The sequence below is a fragment of the Schistocerca americana genome, chromosome X (assembly GCF_021461395.2).
Source record: "Schistocerca americana isolate TAMUIC-IGC-003095 chromosome X, iqSchAmer2.1, whole genome shotgun sequence".
Taxonomy (NCBI): domain Eukaryota; kingdom Metazoa; phylum Arthropoda; class Insecta; order Orthoptera; family Acrididae; genus Schistocerca; species Schistocerca americana.
Window position 1 is genome coordinate 665516981 of NC_060130.1, and position 12286 is coordinate 665529266.

The 12286-nt window shown below is 43.6% G+C and overlaps 1 protein-coding gene across 1 annotated transcript in view; it reads right to left on the reverse strand.

Annotated features, from left to right (window-relative positions):
• Window positions 1-12286, reverse strand: part of LOC124556847 (protein FAM214A) — a 233498-nt gene that overhangs the window by 123773 nt on the left and 97439 nt on the right. Inside the window, exon 2 of the mRNA XM_047130866.1 lies at window positions 11822-11851. The gene's annotated coding sequence lies outside the window, so the exon portion shown is untranslated. The remainder of the gene's footprint in view (window positions 1-11821; window positions 11852-12286) is intronic.

Consider the following 12286-nt stretch of genomic DNA (forward strand, 5'->3'; position numbering starts at 1 on the left):
GACAAGAGGTGACCGAGACGTGTAACCAATGGCACCCCATACCATGACGCCGGGTGATACGCCAGTATAGCGATGACGAATACACGCTTCCAATGTGCGTTCACCGCGATGTCGACAAACACGGATGCGACCATCATGATGCTGTAAACAGAACCTGGATTCATTCGAAAAAATTGACGTTCTACCATTCGTGCACCCAGGTTCGTCGTTCGGTACAACATCGCAGGCGCTCCTGTCAGTGATGGAGCGTCGAGGGTAACCGCAACCATGGTCTCCGAGCTGATAGTCCATGCTGCTGCAAACGTCGTCGAACTGTTAGTGCAGATGGTTGTTCTCTTGCAAACATCCCCATCTGTTGACTCAGGAATCGAGACGTGGCTGCACGATCCGTTTTAGCCATGCGGATAAGATGCCTGTCATCTCGACTGTTAGTGATACGAGGCCGTTGGGATCCAGCACGGCGTTCTGTATTACCCTCCTGAACCCACCGAGTCCATATTCTTCCAACAGTCGTTGGATCTCTACCAACGCGAGCAGCAATGTCGCGATACAATAAAGCGCAATTGCGATAGGCAACAATCAGACCTTTATCAAAGTCGGAAACGTGATGCTATACATTTCTCCTCCTTACACGAGGCATCACAACAACGTTTCACCAGGCAACGCCGGTCAACTGCTGTTTGTGTATGAGAAATCAGTTGGAAACTTTCCTCGTGTCAGCACGTTGCAGGAGTCGCCACCGGCCCCAACCTTGTGTGAATGCTCTGAAAAGCTAATCATTTGCATATCAGAGCATCTTCTTCCCGTCGGTTAAATTTCGCGTTTGTAGCACGTCATCTTCGTGGTGTAGCAATTTTAATGGCCAGTAGCGTATTTTTAGTTAAAAGATTCACTACCTCTCCCTCTACCAGGATAAGATCGGAAAGATCGTACTCTATTTGCTGTACTTTTTCCCATGTCCAAGATGACGGAAGTGTAGAAAGGAAATACTTTGATTAGTTTCAGTCTCAGCTGTTCGTTATTAAGAATACCTTGGGTTACAGAATTCCCTGCATCGGAATTGGCGATTCATTTTCGTCTCACTTCTTAAACTTATTTTTCGTCAGAGAACTTTAATCAATGACGATATCTGAGTAACGCGTATAGCTATCTAGTTACTTTTTATTCCAATTTCAGCGGAGTCCCGTATCCCAGCAAGTTTTTAGTAACGAACAGCTGGAACTGAAACATACTAAAAATATTTTCTTTCTGCACTTCAAACCACCTGAAAGTGGAGCTGAGGACAACTCAGGTCAACAACTTATGAAAAAGCGCATCCTTGGTATAAAAAGCGTGTAATTTCTTCACTTATGACGCGGAGTTCCACATGTTAACCCTATGGCACGGTACTCTCCTCTTTGCCAAAATCTAGGTCTGTATCTTAAACCGTTCATGATAGGCGAGGGATTTTAAAGGTATAGTGAAATATTCTTATCGTGGGCGCTCGCTATCGGGGCTTTGTACACTACATTTTCTCGAGACTGTGGATAGCTACCATCTCAAGATTAACGAAAAACTCAATCTTAGCTAAATTTCATACACAGCAATGTCTAATGTTATATGCACCAGACGGTCTATCATAGCGATCCCTATTTTTCACTGTAAACTTTCGAATATCGCTCAGTGTCTCACTTAAATGCGAAATATCACAACTATGCCGAGTAACAAAACGGGAGCCTCATCATGAAGTTCATATATAAAGCTGTATTTAACGCAAAAATAAAAATTTTTAACCGAATAGTTCCTGTAAAATCGTATGATAAAGACTGCAGAGCTAACGGAGCGTGCTCATAACTGCACTGCTGCACCTTAAAACCAACGTTCTCTGCGTTCACCCGTACGCACTAACAACATCGTGAGACAATACGCAGACTACCGGCTTGCATTGTGTTGCCACACTTGGGTCTGATGTTCTGTGCCGGCACGTCTGACACACAACGGTAACTGCCTAATCTCTAACTTCTCGCGAGACAAAGATGCGGATACTAACCTTCATTCACCATGAAGATTTAACCGAACACGTAGATAAGCATAGTTTCCTTATTTTTTATTTCAGCTTCTCCCATCAAAAACTGTTTTGTTCATATCGAAGCCGACATCTTGCAGCCTGAAATTAAATGTAAATATTGCACAGCTTAGCGTACGAGTGGATTTCAGAAAGAAAGGTACACATTATTATGGCAGACCAAGTCACTTTTACTGAATGCTACACTACACTGCAAAGTGACACAGATGAATGACCCTGTTTTTCAACTCAGTCAGCAAGTATCTGTAAACAACAGTCTGAGCGCTCTACCAGTCTCATCCAAGAAAGCTGTTCTTGTGTTACGGACCATATTGGAACCGCTGTGTCGATGTCCTCATCGTTGGACAATATCTTTTCCCCCTGGCATTCTTCCTCGATTGACTAGAGATTGTCGTCTATGACATTCGTTCCTGATCAGCATCAGCCCCGTCTGTGCGGCCTCGGTCAAATTGTTGGCACCATTTCAGTTCGGCTGAACGCGACATTCAATTTGGTCCCTATACATACAGAATTACACAGGGAATTTGCGTGCAGTTTAAACATTTTACCCACAAACGTCTTACTGTTCCCCTTATTCCAACTTTGGAGTAAGTTTTCAGTTGCCGCGCCATTTCAGTCGCTGCATGCTACACTACACTGCAAAGTGACACAGATGAATGACCCTGGGTACGACAGGAAGTCCATCTGGCCACCCTCTGACGCTAACATCGCCAAATCCATGGTAACAAGGACGACCCCCGCTAAAGTGGGACAAAGGCCCAAAGGAAATTAATGACGATGGTGATTACTTTGTTTCGCGTGGCACTATCACAGCGCAGTCCTACCGTGTGCAATGGTCTTTGAGTGGGACGATACGTGTAACTTATTTTCTGAAATCACTCCCCATGTTCTACAACAACGCGCAGGGTAAAATGATCTAGTCTGATGGTTCGAAGCTCGAAATAACAGGAATCATGTTAGGTTATAGCTGGGTTTTAGTTCTTCGAAACTTGCCGTAGTCAATCACCAAATAATTGTTGGTTATGACAATCTTTCTTCGCCATCTACACCACCTGATCGTCAAAGCCAAGGATAGCAACAAAGACCAGGCACTTTCGTCCAATTGTTTGGACAAATCGCTACGAAAAGCAGAATCCTTACTACGGAATTTTCTTCTCACGATTTCATTTTCAGACCCTAAGAGTAAAACAGCTATTACTCCTTAAATGAAAACAGCTCAGTCTCCTTCTGACGGTAGTCCATTTCAACAATAAGCGTACCTTGTTTAACTTAAAGATTTTCCAAAAGTCACGGAACTTCCCAATAAAAACTAAAATCAGGCGCCACGCATAATAATCGTTGACGTATAAATAATAGGTAAAGTTCGTGGGGAACTCACTGGAACAAGTTTCAACTTTTATGCTCCTGCGTCGTCTAAACTGCGCTTAGGTCACGCAGGATGGACACTTTTGTGACGGGCTAGTAGAAGGGCTGTATCACTACTCAACAGCTACACTATATGATCAAAAGTATCCGGACACCCCCAAAGCATACGTTTTTCATCTAACGTGCGTTGTGCTGCCACGTACTGCCAGGTACTCCACATCAGCGACCTTAGTAGTCATTAGACATCGTGAGAGCAGAATGGGGCGCTCCGCGGAGCTAACGGACTTCAAACGTGGTCAGGTGATTGGGTGTAACTTGTGTTATACGTCCGTACGAGAGATTTACACGCTCCTAAACTTCCCCAGGTCCACCGTTTCCGATGTGATAGTGACTGGAAACGTGAAAGGACACGTACAGCACAAAAGCGTACAGGCCGATTTCGTCTGTTGACTGGCAGAGACCGTAGACAGTTGAAGAAGGTCGTAATGTGTAATAGGCTGACATCTATCCAGACCATCACACTGGAATTCCAAACTGCATCAGGATCCACTACAAGTACTATGACAGTTAGGCGGGAGGTTAGAAAACTTTGATTTCATGGTCGATCGGCTGCTCATAAGCCACACATCAAGCCGGTAAATGTGAAACGGCGCCTCGCTCGGTGTGAGGAGTGTAAACATTGGACGACTGAACGGTGGAAAAATGTTGTGTGGAGTGACGAAGCACGGTACACAACGTGGCGATCCGATGGCACGGTGTGGGTATGGCGAATGCCCGGTGGACGTCATCTGCCAGCGTGTGTAGTGCCGACAGTAAAATTCGGAGGCGGTGGTGTTATCGTGTGGTCGTGTAGTCGTGTTTTTCATGGAGGGGCTTGTTTTCCGTCGCACTATCTCAACACAGTCCTACATTGATGTTTTAAGCACCTTCTTGCTTTCCACTGTTGAAGAGGAATTCGGGGATGGAGATTGCACCTTTCTACACGATCGAGCACCTGTTCATAATGTACAGCCTGTGGCGGAGTGGTTACACGACGACAACATCCCGTAATGGACTGCCTTGCACAGAGTCCTGACCTGAATCCTACAGAACACCTTTGGAATGTTTTGAAACGCCAGCTTCGTGCCAAGCCTCACCGACCGACATCGATATCTCTCTTCAGTGCAGCACTCCGTGTAGAATGTGCTGCCATTCCCCAAGAAAACTTCCAGCGCCTGATTGAACGTTTGCCTGCGAGAGTGGAAATTGTCATCAAGGCCAACACAGTATTGAATTCCAGCATTACCGATGGAGGGCGCCACGAATTTTTAAGTCATTTTCAGCCAGGTATCCGGATACTTTTGATCACCTATTTGTATTTTGCATCTGAGCTGTGACATCCAGTCGTATATTTTTGTTTGTAGAATTCGAATCAACCTTTCAAAATGTTCTAGCACATAAGATTTGAGTTTTTAGGGTTTTTATTGTTTATTAGTTATTTCCCGTATTTCACTGTTTTCTGTCTTTTGTTTAGGCGTCCATCTTTAAATTTTTTTGCACAAGAATGCCAGGAGATCTACACATTGTCACTATAAGGCTATATGGCACGTGTGGTGAGATTATCAACTTTACTCACCTGATGGCAAGATGGACCATAGTGCAAAAGGGATTATGATCTAGCGCATGTTGAAACACGCATGGTACAGTCCTCCTCATACTTACCTCGAAACAGTAAATTACGAATTTTTATTATCTAAGTGACAGTTTCTTGTGATATAAACTGGAACACTGTGGCATTTAAAACTTACACTTAGTAAAAATAGCAACTGGCAAACGGCATCATTGTCTAAACCACACCGACAGCTATTGCTATGTGGAAATTCATCCCAAAATCTCGAAGAAAACCAATCACTGATTTAGTTAATGAGGCATATAAACTGTATTTTGATAGCCCTATTGGTGATCAAGATAAAAATTTTGAGTGTCATATTGCCTGCATAACTTGTACTATCACTTAAACCAAATGGCTGAAAGAAAAACGCCGGGCCATGCTATTCTCCCTTCCAGTGGTATGGTGCGAACCGTAATACTATTTTTCAGACTTTTACTTCTATCTCGCAAATATTGGAGGGAATTCAAGCTAAACTAGACATAAAATAAAGTACCCAAATGTATCTTCAGTGTAGATGGCTATATCCCGGGAAGGGTTGCCTCTTCCTATGTGTAACTTGCAATACCTAAGTTTACAGGATGGGTTCAAGAAATTTTTTTTTGTGCCAATGGGACAGCGGTGACGTCAAGAACCACAATACAGTTTCCTACATTGAGTGAAGCAAAGCTGAAGGAAGGTGTATTTGTTGGACCACAAATAAGAAAATTTATGCAAGATCCAACTTTTGATACCGAACTTACAAATATCGAATTATTTGCTTGTTCCTCTTTCAGACCTACTATGATGATTATGATGATGGTTGGTTTGTGGGGCGCTCAAATGCGCGGTCATCAGCGCCCGTACAAAGTCCCAATTTTTTCACAGTCCAGTTTTGTACACAGTGCAATCTGTTCGCTGTCACGAATGATGATGATGAAATGATGAGGACAACACAAACACCCAGTCCCCGGGCAGAGATAATCCCCAATCCGGCCGGGAATCGAACCCGGGATACAGAGGCAGCAACGCTAGCCCCTAGACCACGAGCTGCGGACTCAAAACTACTGTGAAGGGCTTTGTGTACAACAGAGGAGATGATTATGTTCCCTTTGTGAATGATCTGTTAAACAGCTACCAGAACATGAGACGTAGAATATATATTAAAATTCACTTTTTACATTTTATAAGCGAAGGGCGGCGTGAACGCTTTCACCAGCACATCCATACGATGGAATACCGTAATCGCGATCTCTGGAACCCTTCGATGATGGACGACTATTACTGAGGTCTTGTCGGAGAGTGATGAAACAGAGCATCGTTCACTTTTTTGAATACCAAATGAAATTAAAGTTAAAAATATATTGTGAATTAATTTAGGCTTTCTATTGGTGCTATGTCCGTATACACATATTAAACACTACTGAGTTCTAAAGTTCTGAATATGTATTTCTTGTACGTTTTAATTCGGTCGATGTTCGCCAGTACTGTTTTTGGTTCTGCTGTCTTCGAAGTGTAACTTGATAGAGGAAAACTTATTTTATCAGTGAAGTCAGCAACCCAAAAGGAAATAAATCCTACAAACCAAATGCAGAAACAAGTTTAAATTTGTTAACTAGTGAATTATCAGCAAATAGCCGCTGCTCTACTAATAAATACGAGGCACGCGCTCTTACCGTTCTCAGCTTTGCAACTCTTACGGCTGCATAGTTTACACCAAGGACATGGCCTTCAGCGTGTATATCATACAACCTTCACCCAAACAATGCCAGTTGCATGAAAAGTGGTGTCACCAGTTGTCAATGAACAGGTTTGTTATGTCTTTACCATACTTTTCCTTGTTTAAGCGTTCACCCGAGACGAAAATTTCAGTCCCGTGTATCGTCAGATAATTGAGAGGTAGACGAATACGGGTGTGAACCTGTACGTGGACAACACAGAGTACAGTCTAAGTTTTCTCGCCTCTCGGGTATCTTGCAAGCGTTATTGTAGGATTGGTGCTCTATAACACACACTACTGACAACAATCGAACGCTCGTTATCATTCCTTTTGTAAACTCACGCTCGACATTTGAAATTCATTACAGGTAGCTGCTAAGACAGTGTGTGGAGTGTGTTTGGAAATATGTTAACATAGCGGGAAACTCAGCTGTTTACAGATCACAAGCGAGAGAGTGACGGTAAGATGAGCCCCACCGAAACTTTAGAAACTAGTTGCCATAACGAAGTTGTGCTCTGATCCCTTGGTTCAAATGGCTCTGAGCACTATGGGACTCAACTGCTGTGGTCATAAGTCCCCTATAACTTAGAACTACTTAAACCTAACTAACCTAAGGACAGCACACAACACCCAGCCATCACGAGGCAGAGAAAATGCCTGACCCCGCCGGGAATCGAACCCGGGAACCCGGGCGTGGGAAGCGAGAACGCTACCGCACGACCACGAGATGCGGGCGCTCTGATCCCTGTTTACATATAGTGTACTGGTGACATATAACAGATTTCTGCCATTCCTTAGTTTTTTTTAAACGCTATAGACTTTCTATTAACATTGCGCAAGCGCCAACCCCCTTACACACACACACACACACACACACACACACACACACACACACACACACACACACACACACACAGGGGGGGGGGGGGGGAGAGGGGGGGAGAGAGAGAGAGAGAGAGAGAGAGAGAGAGAGAGAGAGAGAGAGAGAGAGAGAGAGAGTTGCCGTAACTGTAGTCTATGCCTGTCCAGCAGAATAATTTTGCGGCAAAGACTTCAAAAATTACCAGCGATAACTGTAACGTAAGCACCTTGGTGCACACAAAACGTAGGATCAATGGCCGAGTTTCTGGTGAACAAGAAAAGCTGCCAGCACTACTTTCAGAGAACAGAAATACCTCGCGCTGGCCACAGGAGACCGACGAATTTCTGCTGCCAACATCGAAAATTAACTTCTTCCTACTCGTCATTGCGTTTTCCGTTTGATAGGAATGGTTATATCAATTTTACGAACTTCTAATGTCACCATGGTAACTGTGATGAAACTGCCCTCTGTAATTTCCTTTAACCACCACCGGCACTGTACTAGCAGTTAATACGTCAACTCCAAACTAGGTCATCCTTTATACATTCCTAAGTCACCGTTAGTTAAGTAATGTGAGTGATATAACCTATTTTGTGAAAAATTTGTTCTGCACAAGCCAAAAAAGAAAATATTTCCACGTGAAAAAGGAATCAAAATCTTCGGTGACCAACAAAGAAAGTTTTTTTCAAAATTTGTTTAATTTTATTTGAACAAGACTTTTCGATAACGAGATCGGTCTTGAGGTTTTCAGTAATAGCACTATGGTAAGCTCACGGACTTCCCCGAAATCACACGAATACTCCCGATGAGCTGCTCGTACACCTTACGGCGCAACGCTCTACCTTGCAATACTGGAGAGGATTCAATCAGGATTTGTTGTTCTATTATGCCGGCCAGCGTAACTGTTTCTAAGTGGCTATCTACACTCGTTTAGGGAAACTTTATGTTGATCCCCATTCTCCGCTTCAGAAAATGTCACTCAAATAGTTGTAATATGATAAAACGCAAAACAAAAGTTTACACGATTCACAAGCAGGTGACACACACTAATCCTTCCCCTACTTGACTATAGAGAAACGAGGACATCCGACCACAGAGTTAAACTACAAAACAGAGTTGCCGAATCATGAAAATAGCGAACCCATACGACAGCATAAATGGTAGGAAATAGACTACCGACCCAGATGAAATACCTCAAATATTCTTTTAAGAGTACGTTTTCATATAGAGCGCTATAGGTCCAGTTCTTACCGTGATATATACCGGTCCTTTAACGCTCTAGCAACATTCCTGTCCTATCTGAATCGATTAATCGTAGAATATATCCCGTCATTGCCGAGAAACAATTACGTTCAGAGACGTACTCAAGGTAGTGATCGGCAACTGAAGGTAAAACTAGGAGCACGGAAGTGTACTCAAAGTACCAGCCGGCCTATAGCCTGCACAAAGAAAAGCCTGTAGGTGGACTTTCTTCCCAAGTTATAACACCAACCGAAGACTTTTTATACTTCTATTGACTGTTATTAGCTTGATGTCGTTGGTCCTTCGTTCCGCGGAGCAATATGCTGTATTCAACACTACTGCAGTTAATTACGCTTGCGTCTGCCACTTGTAGCATTTAGCAGACACTAGACAGTGTTCGGAACTTTAGGCTGCCTACTAACGCTCGGTGTTAGTGACTAAACCAGATAAGATTCCTTATTTACTTATAGTATTCTTCAGTGTGGTTCAGCCAATTCAAAAATGGTTCAAATGGCTCTGAGCACTATGGGACTTAACTTCTGAGGTCATCAGTCCCCTAGAACTTAGAACTACTTAAACCTAACTAACCTAAGGACATCACACACATCCACGATTCGAACCTGCGACCGTAGCGGTTCCAGATTGTAGCGCCTAGAACCGCTCGGCCACTTCGGCCGGCCTTCAGCCAATTCTGTCAAAGCAATAATGCCATTCTTTAGCTTCGAAATTTAAGAAACAAGAAATGCATATGTTCACGTGCAGGACCACCAAGAATAGCTGTAAATTTTGCTGCCACCAAAAACATGTTTCAAAATCTCCTGAAGATGCCAGAATGTTAATGATTCAAATTTTCGGCAAGTACAAGGGGAAAATGCTTTTATACAGACACGACACACGAAGTTTGCCTTTAAAAAACACATAAATCGTGAATTTATTTTGAAGAATGTGTGCCCAGAATTCCCCCACAACCCGCCATTCCCATAAAAAAATATGCTCCACAGGACCGTAAATTTTAGGCAATTTGCTTTCTGAAAGTTCACATTTATTTTTGTATGCTGATTGATGAGAAGTCAGTTTTCATAAGCGACTGAGTTTACATGTTCGTTTGCGGCCCAAAAGCTTCATGCGTTTATTCGAAAAGTAGACCCGAGTGAGCAACTACGTATCACAATCACTTGCTCGGCAAGTTTACAGCTTTAATACTCATAACTTAACAGACAAAGTGCTAGCTGGAAGAAAAGACAGGATATGCATCAATTTTTCGCACTGTCAGATACAGACCGGTCGTCTATAATACCACAGGTTTAATATCCTATTTTTAGGTACCTATGTCCTTCAGGCGGTGCGACACACTGGACTGCACAGGAGGAAGCTCTCAATTTAGAAACACACGTCGCCAGCCGTTCAACCCAAGCTCCTACGACTATCTGAAGACCACTAATCTCTATTACAGCTATTACAGACAAATCAGCTTCACTCAATTTGCAATGAAGAAACGGTTAATGAATATTTTACGAGGCACACTTTTGTTGGAGACAGCACAATATTACATGCTCGGCTCTGGGAACATCAGTATGAACACCTAACCAACGAAGCCAAGCTAAACGCAATAACGTAACCACTTTACAACACATACTACCCTCTTATACACAGACGCGCCAAAGAAACTGGTATAGGCATGCGCATTCAAATACAAAGATACGTAAACAGGAAGAATGCGGCGCTGCGGTCGGCAACGCCTACATAAGATAAGTGTCTGGCGCAGTTGTTAGATCGGATACTGCTACTACAATGACTGGTTATCAATATTTTAAGCGAGTTTGAACGTGGTGTTATAGACGGCGCACGAACAATGGGACACAGCATCTCCGACGTAGCCATGATCTGGGAAATTTCCCGTACGACCATTTCACGAGTGTACCATGAATATCAGGAATCCGGTAAAACATAATTTCAGACGTCGCTGCGGCCGGAAGATCCTGCAAGAACAGAACCAACGACGACTGAAGAGAATCGTTCAACGTGACAGAAGTGCAACCCTTCCGCAAATTGCTGCAGGTTTCAATGCTGGGTCATCAACAAGTGTCAGCGCGCAAACCATTCAACGATCGCCTGGGCCCGTCAACTTCGATATTGGACTGTAGATAACTGCAAAACATGTTGCCTGGTCGGACGAGCTAAAGTTGTATCGAGAGGATCTACGTGTACGGATAGGGAGACAACCTCATTAATCCATGGACCCTACATGTCAGCAGGGGACTGTCCCAGCTGGTGGAGGCTCTGAAATGGTGTGGGGCGTGTGCATTTGGAGTGATATGAGACCACCGATACGTCTCCCTACGACTGACGGGTGACACGTATGTAAGCATCCTGTGTGATCATCAGCATCCATTCATGTCCATTGCGCTTTCTCACGGACTTGGGCAATTCCAGCGGTACAATTCGACACACTATACGTCTAGAATTGCTACAAAGTGGCTTCAGGAACACTCTTCTGAGCTTGAACACTTCCGCTGGCCACCAAACACCCCATATATGAACATTATTGAGCATATCCGGGATGCCTTGCAACGTGTTGTTCAGAAGAGATCTCCCAGTCGTACTCTTACGGTTTTATGGACAGCCCTGAAGGATTCATGGTGTCAGTTCCCTAAAGCACTACTTCAGACATTAGTCGCGTCCATGCCACGTCGTGTTGCGGCACTTCTGCGTTTTCGCGGGGGCCCTACATGATACTTGGCACGTGTACGAGGTTCTTTGGCTCTTCAGTGTATAGACCCGAAAGGAATAAAAACATTTTGTTCCTCGCATTAAGACTACACTTTACCTTAAACGCTACGGCTTATACGGTTCGGCCACAGTGGCAGATAATGTAACACAGAATCAATTACCACCATAATACAGACGTAAAAAGTATGGCTAATATTTTTCCAAACTTACGTGACGATGCTGCACGCACTGAAGCTGCACCTGCAAAGGAAAAGAAAGATTAGTATTCGCTCTTCTCTGTAGTACTGGCTTTACTTGTATGTGTATATTAGGCTGTTTTATCTACCAACATATTACTGTGATATATGTACAAAGTCAAGATCTCTGCATAAGTCATACACCGTCCGTCTAAGAAGTTCTAAGACTTATTTATTCCTGGCATATAAAAGGACGTCAGCGCGTTATCTACTGTGGCAGCTTGAACTAGCAACTGTAAACAACAGACGTGCATTCGACCAATAAGTTGTGGGCAGGCAGTGTTAAATAGTGGACTTGCGGCCGTGATGTGTCAACGTCATCACAAATCTCAACGAAGCAACATCTCTAAAACAAGTGTTGGAGACATCCTCCACAAAGGTTTTAAGAAGATAAAAGCGTGTTGAAAGTCTGTCCTGCACTCCTAGACTCCCGAACAAC